Source organism: Lontra canadensis, unplaced genomic scaffold (assembly GCF_010015895.1).
Source record: "Lontra canadensis isolate GAN:19392208 unplaced genomic scaffold, GSC_riverotter_1.0 scaffold16, whole genome shotgun sequence".
NCBI classification, from domain to species: Eukaryota; Metazoa; Chordata; class Mammalia; order Carnivora; family Mustelidae; genus Lontra; species Lontra canadensis.
Genome location: NW_022631010.1, coordinates 10,571,628 through 10,581,702, shown reverse-complemented (window position 1 = coordinate 10,581,702; position 10,075 = coordinate 10,571,628). Strand labels below are relative to the sequence as shown.

Genomic DNA, 10,075 nt, shown 5'->3' with positions numbered 1-10,075 from the left:
TTTGTGAGATTAAGAGTCACTTATGGTTTGTCTCCCTCCCAATCCCAACTTGTTTCATTTACTCTTCTCCTACCCCATTAACCCCCCATGTTGCATCTCCTCTCCCTCATATCAGGGAGATATATGATAGTTGTCTTTCTCCGATTGACTTATTTTGCTAAGCATGATACCCTCTAGTTCCATCCACGTCGTCACAAATGGCAAGATTTCATTTCTTTTGATGGCTGCATAGTATTCCATTGTGTATATATACCACATCTTCTTTATCCCTTCATCTGTTGATGGACATCTAGGTTCTTTCCATAGTTTGGCTATTGTAGACATTGCCGCTATAAACATTCGGGTGCACGTGCCCCTTTGGATCACTACGTTTGTATCTTTAGGGTAAATACCTAGTAGTGCAATTGCTGGGTCATAGGGTAGCTCTTTATTTTCAACATTTTGAGGAACCTCCATGCTGTTTTCCAGAGTGGTTGCACCAGCTTGCATTCCCACCAACAGTGTAGGAGTGTTCCCCTTTCTACGCATCCTCGCCAGCATCTGTCATTTCCTGACTTGTTCATTTTAGCCATTCTGACTGGTGTGAGGTGATATCTCATTGTGGTTTTGATTTGTATTTCCCTGATGCCGAGTGCTATGGAGCACTTTTTCATGTGTCTGTTGGCCATCTGGATGTCTTCTTTGCAGAAATGTCTGTTCATGTCTTCTGCCCATTTCTTGATTGGATTATTTGTTCTTTGGGTATTGAGTTTGCTAAGTTCTTTATAGATTTTGGACACTAGCCCTTTATCTGATATGTCGTTTGCAAATATCTTCTCCCATTCTGTCAGTTGTCTTTTGGTTTTGTGAACTGTTTCCTTTGCTGTGCAAAAGCTTTTGATCTTGATGAAATCCCAATAGTTTATTTTTGCCCTTGCTTCCCTTGCCTTTGGCAATGTTCCTAGGAAGATGTTGCTGCGGCTGAGGTTGAAGAGGTTGCTGCCTGTGTTCTCCTCAAGGATGTTGATGGATTCCTTTGTCACATTGAGGTCCTTCATCCATTTTGAGTCTATTTTCGTGTGTGGTGTAAGGAAATGGTCCAATTTCATTTTTCTGCATGTGGCTGTCCAAATTTCCCAACACCATTTATTGAAGAGGCTGTCTTTTTTCCATTGGACATTCTTTCCTGCTTTGTTGAAGATAAGTTGACCATAGAGTTGAGGGTCTATTTCTGGGCTCTCTATTCTGTTCCATTGATCTATGTGTCTGTTTTTGTGCCAACACCATGCTGTCTTGATGATGACAGCTTTGTAATAGAGCTTGAAGTCCGGGATTGTGATGCCACCAACTTTGGCTTTCTTTTTCAATATTCCTTTGGCTATTCGTGGTCTTTTCTGGTTCCATATAAATTTTAGGATTATTTGTTCCATTTCTTTGAAAAAAATGGGTGGTACTTTGATAGGAATTGCATTAAATGTGTAGATTGCTTTAGGTAGCATAGACATTTTCGCAATATTTGTTCTTCCAATCCAAGAGCATGGAACATTTTTCCATTTCTTTGTGTCTTCCTCAATTTCTTTCATGAGTACTTTATAGTTTTCTGAGTATAGATTCTTAGCCTCTTTGGTTAGGTTTATTCCTAGGTATCTTATAGTTTTGGGTGCAATTGTAAATGGGATGGATTCCTTAATTTCTCTTTCTTCTGTCTTGCTGTTGGTGTATAGAAATGCAACTGATTTCTGTGCATTGATTTTATATCCTGACACTTTACTGAATTCCTGTACAAGTTCAAGCAGTTTTGGAGTGGAGTCTTTTGGGTTTTCCACATATAGTATCATATCATCTGCGAAGAGTGATAGGTTGACTTCTTCTTTGCCGATATGGATGCCTTTAATTTCCTTTTGTTGTCTGATTGCTGAGGCTAGGACTTCTAGTACTATATTGAATAGCAGTGGTGATAATGGACATCCCTGCTGTGTTCCTGACCTTAGTGGAAAAGATTTCAGTTTTTCTCCATTGAGAATGATATTTGTGGTGGGTTTTTCATAGATGGCTTTGATAATATTGAGGTATGTGCCCCCTATCCCTACACTTTGAAGAGTTTTGATGAGGAAGGGATGCTGTACTTTGTCAAATGCTTTTTCAGCATCTATTGAGAGTATCATATGGTTCTTGTTCTTTCTTTTATTAATGTATTGTATCACATTGATTGATTTGCGGGTGTTGAACCAACCTTGCAGCCCTGGAATAAATCCCACTTGGTCGTGGTGAATAATCCTTTTAATGTACTGTTGAATCCTATTGGCTAGTATTTTGGTGAGAATTTTTGCATCTGTGTTCATCAAGGATATTGGCCTGTAATTCTCTTTTTTGATGAGATCCTTGTCTGGTTTTGGGATCAAGGTGATGCTGGCCTCATAAAATGAGTTTGGAAGTTTTCCTTCCATTTCTATTTTTTGGAACAGTTTCAGGAGAATAGGAATTAGTTCTTCTTTCAATGTTTGGTAGAATTCCCCCGGGAAGCCGTCTGGCCCTGGGCTTTTGTTTGTTTGGAGATTTTTGATGACTGTTTCAATCTCCTTACTGGTTATGGGTCTGTTCAGGCTTTCTCTTTCTTCCTGGTTCAGTTGTGGTAGTTTATATGTCTCTAGGAATGCATCCATTTCTTCCAGATTGTCAAATTTGTTGGCGTAGGGTTGCTCATAGTATGTTCTTATAATTGTCTGTATTTCTTTGGTGTTAGTTGTGATCTCTCCTCTTTCATTCATGATTTTATTTATTTGGGTTCTTTCTCTTTTCTTTTTGATAAGTCTGGCCAGGGGTTTATCAATCTTATTAATTCTTTCAAAGAACCAGCTCCTAGTTTCGTTGATTTGTTCTATTGTTTTTTTTGGTTTCTATTTCATTGATTCCTGCTCTGATCTTTATGATTTCTCTTCTCCTGCTGGGTTTAGGGTTTCTTTCTTGTTCTTTCTCCAGCTCCTTTAGGTGTAGAGTTAGGTTGTGTACCTGAGACCTTTCTTGTTTCTTGAGAAAGGCTTGTACCGCTATATATTTTCCTCTCAGGACTGCCTTTGTTGTGTCCCACAGATTTTGAACCATTGTGTTTTCATTATCATTTGTTTCCATGAATTTTTTCAATTCTTCTTTAATTTCCTGGTTGACCCATTCATTCTTTAGAAGGACGCTGTTTAGTCTCCATGTATTTGGGTTCTTTCCAAATTTCCTCTTGTGATTGAGTTCTAGCTTCAGAGCATTGTGGTCTGAAAATATGCAGGGAATGATCCCAATCTTTTGATACTGGTTGAGACCTGATTTAGTACCCAGGATGTGATCTATTCTGGAGAATGTTCCATGTGCACTAGAGAAGAATGTGTATTCTGTTGCTTTGGGATGAAATGTTCTGAATATATCTGTGATGTCCATCTCGTCCAGTGTGTCATTTAAGGCCTTTATTTCCTTGTTGATCTTTTGCTTGGATGATCTGTCCATTTCAGTGAGGGGAGTGTTAAAGTCCCCTACTATTATTGTATTATTGTTGATGTGTTTCTTTGATTTTGTTATTAATTGGTTTATATAGTTGGCTGCTCCCACGTTAGGGGCATAGATATTTAAAATTGTTAGATCTTCTTGTTGGACAGATCCTTTGAGTATGATATAGTGTCCTTCCTCATCTCTTATTATAGTCTTTGGCTTAAAATCTAATTGATCTGATATAAGGATTGCCACTCCTGCTTTCTTCTGATGTCCATTAGCATGGTAAATTCTTCTCCACCCCCTCACTTTAAATCTGGAGGTGTCTTCAGGTTTAAAATGAGTTTCTTGTAGGCAACATATAGATGGGTTTTGTTTTTTTACCCATTCTGATACCCTGTGTCTTTTGATTGGGGCATTTAGCCCATTAACATTCAGGGTAACTATTGAGAAATATGAATTTAGTGTCACTGTATTGTCTGTAAGGTGACTGTTACTGTATATTGTCTCTGTTCCTATCTGATCTACTACTTTTAGGGTCTCTCTTTGCTTAGAGGACCCCTTTCAATATTTCCTGTAGAGCTGGTTTGGTGTTTGCAAATTCTTTCAGTTTTTGTTTGTCCTGGAAGCTTTTAATCTCTCCTTCTATTTTCAATGATAGCCCAGCTGGATATAGTATTCTTGGCTGCATGTTTTTCTCGTTTAGTGCTCTGAATATATCATGCCAGCTCTTTCTGGCCTGCCAGGTCTCTGTGGATAAGTCTGCTGCCAATCTAATATTTTTTACCATTGTATGTTACAGACTTCTTTTCCTGGGCTGCTTTCAGGATTTTCTCTTTGTCACTAAGACTTGTAAATTTTACTATTAGGTGACGGGGTGTGGACCTATTCTTATTGATTTTGAGGGGGGGTTCTCTGAACCTCCTGGATTTTGATGCTTGTTCCCTTTGCCATATAGGGGAAATTCTCTCCAATAATTCTCTCCAATATACCTTCTGCTCCCCTCTCTCTTTCTTCTTCTTCTGGAATCCCAATTATTCTAATGTTGTTTCGTCTTATGGTGTCACTTATCTCTCAAATTCTGCCCTCGTGGTCCAGTAGCTGTTTGTCCCTCTTTTGCTTAGCTTCTTTATTCTCTGTCATTTTATCTTCTATATCACTAATTCTTTCTTCTGCCTCATTTATCCTAGCAGTGAGAGCCTCCATTTTTGATTGCAGCTCATTAATAGCTTTTTTGATTTCAACTTGATTAGATTTTAGTTCTTTTATTTCTCCAGAAAGGGCTTTTATCTCTCCAGAGAGCATTTCTCTAATATCTTCCATGCCTTTTTCGAGCCCAGCTAGAACCTTGAGAATCGTCATTCTGAACTCTAGCTCTGACATATTACCAATGTCTGTATTGATTAGGTCCCTAGCCTTTGGTACTGCCTCTTGTTCTTTTTTTTTTTTTGTGGTGAATTTTTCCGCCTTGTCATTTTGTCCAGATAAGAGTATATGGAGGAGCAAGCAAAATACTAAAAGGGTGGCAACAACCCCAGGAAAATGTGCTTTAACCAAATCAGAAGAGATCCCAAATCGTGAGGGGGGGAGAAAGGGGATAAAAAGAGGTTCAGAAAGAAAAAAAAAATGAAACAATTAAAAGAAGAAAACGAATAACGAAAAAATATAAAAAGGAAATATACATATATATATATATTAGATAAACTAGTTAAAAAACGTTAAAAAAGAAAAGGGTAAAAGTTAAAAAAATTTAGCAGAAGAAGAGAAAAAAATTGAAAAAGAAAAAAAAATTAAATTAACTGCAAGGCTAAAGAATCATGGGGAGAAAGCCATGAGCTCCGTGCTTTGCTTTCTCCTCCTCCGGAATTCTGCTGCTCTCCTTGGTATTGAAACTGCACTCCTTGGTAGGTGAACTTGGTCCTGGCTGGATTTCTTGTTGATCTTCTGGGGGAGGGGCCTGTTGTAGTGATTCTCAAGTGTCTTTGGCCCCATCGGAGTTGCACCGCCCTTACCAGGGGCCGGGCTGAGTAATCTGCTCGGGTTTGCTTTCGGGAGCTTTTGTTCCCTGAGCGCTTTCCGTAGAGTCCGGAGGACGGGAATGAAGATGGCGGCCTCCCAGTCTCCGGCCCAGAGGAGCTGAGAGCCCGGGGCCCCACTCCTCAGTGCGCCCTCAGAGAACAGCGCCCAATTACTCCCGTCACCCTGGCCTCTGGCCGCGCTCTGAGCTGACTGAGCCTGCGACGGGTTCAAGGTAACCCCGAGCTGAGAGTCACTCCTCAGCTCCGTCTCTGTAGCCGGCTTCCCCGTTCTAATACCTGCGAGCTCTGCGACACTCAGACACCCCCGATCCTTCTGTGACCCTGCAGGACCTGAGGCCACGCTGACCCTGCGTGGGCTTCACCCCAGTTAAGCCTCTGGAGCGATGTCCCTCAGCGGAACAGAATTTTAAAAGTCCTGATTTTGTGCTCCGTTGCTCCGCCGCTTGCCGGGAGCCGGCCCCTCCCCCCACGGTCTATCTTCCCATCGCTTTGGATTCACTTCTCCGCCAGTCCTACCTTTCAGAAAGTGGTTGATTTTCTGTTTCTGGAATTGCTGTTCTTCTCTTCGCTCTCCCATTGGATTTGTAGGTGTTTGCAATCTTTAGATAAGCTATCTAGCTGATCTCCCGCTACCTGAAGTAGTCTCAGCTGCTACTTCTCCGCCATCTTGACTCCTCCCCTCCAGGGATAAAACTATTTGAATAAGAGTCAAGATCTTAGTTTTAATGAAGGACATTCTGATGACGGGATTTCAAAGCATCCATCAGAATGTGTGAAATGATAAAGGATGCCTTCCTTGGATCCTGGACCTCATTTTACAAAGGGCCATTGCTTACTCTGTTTATATAAAAAAATATCCAAAAGATTTCAAAATCAAATCAGCATTCCATAGAAGGGAAAGAAGGTGGTTAGAAGGTAGGAATTCCACATATATTATAGAATGACATATATTTCAACCACCGCATAAGTCCATATACAGTCTTATCTGAGTGTCATAGATCGACTATATGCTCTGTGGTGTATACACATATTTGAGTATAAACTATTGTGCATGAAATCTTGCCATTGAACCATATGTAAATTGGCTGTGTGAGGCTATCTCTGGGATACTTCCAGGCGGGTTTCGGATATTATTTGTGTATGTGGTACCTTCAGTAACCCAATGACAAAAGAGAAAGCACTCTCCTTGACAGAGCTGTCAATCACCCCGTTCCATATATCCCAGACACTGAGTTACCCAAACACCCCTGTCTTTCTCAGAGAAGAGAAACATAAACAAAAGTCCTGACATATTCCTACTTCTTGCCAAATTCACCAGAACTAGATGGCTTCAAATTTCCCTAATATGAAATCTGTATTCGCCTTATTTCTCTATTTTGGTAACTTATTTATTAAACTTTCTAAAATAATTAGTTTCTCACTATTCACACTTCTGACAGGAAACATTCCTCATGATTTCCCCTTTGGACATTTGAAAGAGAATTTGTTATTCCTTTTCCTCCTCCTCTCACTACTACAACTACTGATAACAACAATAACAAAGAATATATTAGGGTTTTTTTGCGGCTTAAAAAGCACTTTCTTGTTCTGGATAACAAAACGTGTTTCACGGTGGTATCTACTCAGACAGGGGAGATGACACGGTTGTTAATGAATTCTGGCTCATATCACTTGCTTCTCCGGTGCCAGGTCACTCAGTCAGGAGCTGGAAGGTTGGTCTGCTTTTTCCCCCTTTTCCTTTGCTCCTGGGCTCCAGCCCAGATGACGAGAAGGACCATGAGACAAAGGCCCTTTTCAGCTGTCGATGTGCTCAGGAGTGGCCATGACTCCCCAGCTTGTCACATCTCCCATCTAAAGATGATCAAATAATGAGCAGCACATCCAGGTTACGGGGAACACAGGAAACACCCCATGGCCTGGTGCCCCGGGCCCCTGGAGTGCACAGTGGCCTTGTTTGTCCTTGTGGACTTCAGGGCAGGCCAGTGCCCTCTGGTCCCCTCTTCAGCAGCCCATATTCAGCAGCCAAAGCAGAGAGCACTAATGGGAGACCCAGGCTTCCGCTTGAGGCCACATACAACCAAAAAGCTCATGCGTTACAGCCTGATATGAAATCAGGTTTTTTTCCGCAACTGACCTGACTCATAGAAGGTGAAGCCGGGCTTTTCAGAAGTGAGGTTTGGCAGGCGGGAGAGGCAGGAAATCCAGAGAAGAATGAGTCTGTGAAGCAGTGGCTCCTTCCAGCCCTAGCTACTTCCTCTGCCTGGAAGGAGGGGGGCGGGGGAGGGGGGTGAAGTGGGGGAGGGTCCCGACTCTCAGCATCCGGGACCAGCCAGAGTTCAGGAGTTCGGTAGTGTCTGCTTGGTCTATATGCAAAACACATGTATGTGTGCATTATGAATGGCACAGAGGTTCCTGCAACTGAGGGGGTGTAAGGGGAATTCTCAACTGCTCTTGCAAGAAGCAAGGAATGAGGCTTGTTCCCTAGACTGATTTTCTCAGACTTTGAGGCAAGGGCCTTTTTCCTCTCTCTCTACCCCAGGGAGATGGTTCATTTACCCTGGGTAAAGACTTGGGTCTTTCGTGGAGTACCAGGGCAGCTGAAAGGGAAAAAAAGACATTTCCAGTCATTGATTAAGATCAAGGTAAATCATGACACCTGCCCTTTCAGTGATCAGCCTGCCTATAGCACTATAAGCCCTGAAATGATTCATTAATCATGACAGCCAGAACAGATCATGCAGAAAAAGATAGGATGTACATTGTCTTCCCAGGGTTCTGGTGCTAAAAGTGGCCTGTGGGGCTTTCCATGAACAGGACCCCATTACCTCTCTACCCTCTCCAACTGGCACCCTCACTTCCGTCCACTCTTCCCAGCTGCATGGGCTGCCCTATTGTCCTTTCAACAGGCCAGGCTTGCTGGTGCCTGAGAGCCTCAGAACTGACTCCTCCCTCTGCCTTTTATGTCTTTCCTCCAATCCATGCACAACTGGCTTCCTCCCTTCCTTTACGCTTTGACATCAAGGATGGATCTACGTGTCTTTTTAATGGGAAACCAATATAAAAATGAGAGGTAGAGATCAGAATAGAGATACAATATGTGTGGGGACCCTGGGCAGGGGCTGCAGGGAGAGAAAGGTTTGTGAAGGAGAACTGGGTACATGGGCCAGCAGCCTCTAAATTGTTTGGTTTAGGAAAACATTCACAGTATAACTGTGTTAAACAAAATAGTGACCTCCCAAAGACATTTAGGTCCTAATCCCTGGAACCCATGAATATGTTATTTTACACAGCAAAATTGACTTTGCGTGTGATTAAGTTAAGGGTCTTGAGATGGGAAGATTGTCCTGGATTATCCCAGTAGGCTTAATGTAATTAAAAGGATCCTTAGACAAGGGAAGCAGGAGTGTCAAGAACCAGAGGAGATATGATGATGGAAGCAGAAGTTGGAGGGATATTATCAGGAGTCAGGGCATGTAGATATCTACAAGCTGGAAAAGGCAAGGAAATGGATTTTCCCCTAGAGCCTGTGGAAGGAAAAAGAATTTCAACACCTTGAGCTTAATCCAGGGAGATACATTTCGTACTTTTGACCTCTAGTACTGTAGTATAATAAATCTGTGTCATTTTAAAGCCCTCATCTGTGTCATTTTAAAGGTTGTGGTCATTTGTTATAGTGGGAACAGGAAACAAAGTCACAATGTTCCACTAATTTCTTCTACAAGGTAGCTTCTCAATGAGAGCTGGTCTGATTATGCTATTTAAACTTTCAAGTTCAGCCTGTACCAGCTCACATCCTCCTGTTCTGCTCTACTTTTTTTCTTTATTTTATATAACCCTTACGTTCTAACATGTTCCATAAGTTATTTATATTTATTGTTTATTTTCTGTCTCCCCCTGCTAGAATGTCAACCCTAGGGGGCCAGGTTATTTTTTTATTGTTTTGCCTACCAGTATATCCGAACAATCCAAAACACTGGCATATAGTAGGTGCTCAAGAAGTGATTTGGAATCAATTGATAAAAATGTACCAGATCATGTGAAATTTTCCCAATAAAACATGACTGCTAAAACATTAAACAAGATTTTGAGCTCAAACTTAAAATCCATGCCCTGACCATTTCTTCTAACAGTCCAGCACATTGAGGAAGAAATTAGCAGAGCTATTTGCTCAATATAAGTGTTTTCTAATCAGCATTAAAGACTAGTGGCCCATGCACCAATTTCTATACGTATTATGAATCTCTTTCTCATATTGTGTTGATGTCATGGGCTCTACTGGTTAATGTTTTATATTTTGTTTCACATAAAGACACATAGCTTTGTCTTTAATGTCTTCTCATCCATACTTAGAGCAAATAATATATATTTGTCGATAATATTATCATTAGAGTTACTATTTGTTATTCAATGATGTTTCACTTTCTTTAGTAGTTGTTGCTATTCTTATGAGGCTAATTTGACTAAAAGTTAAAATAATTTCTATATAGATTAAAAAGTATATTTGGGAGCCATTCAGGGCACAATGAGTCCCTTACAAAGCCAGTTCTTTTCCTAGCCTTTGGGTCATTAAACAGCTCAGGATT

General features: G+C 41.2%; 1 protein-coding gene across 1 annotated transcript in view; it reads left to right on the top strand.

Moving 5' to 3' along the window:
- The window catches only part of HAO1 (hydroxyacid oxidase 1), a 56,069-nt gene that overhangs the window by 24,379 nt on the left and 21,615 nt on the right, over positions 1–10,075 (top strand). The window lies entirely within an intron of this gene.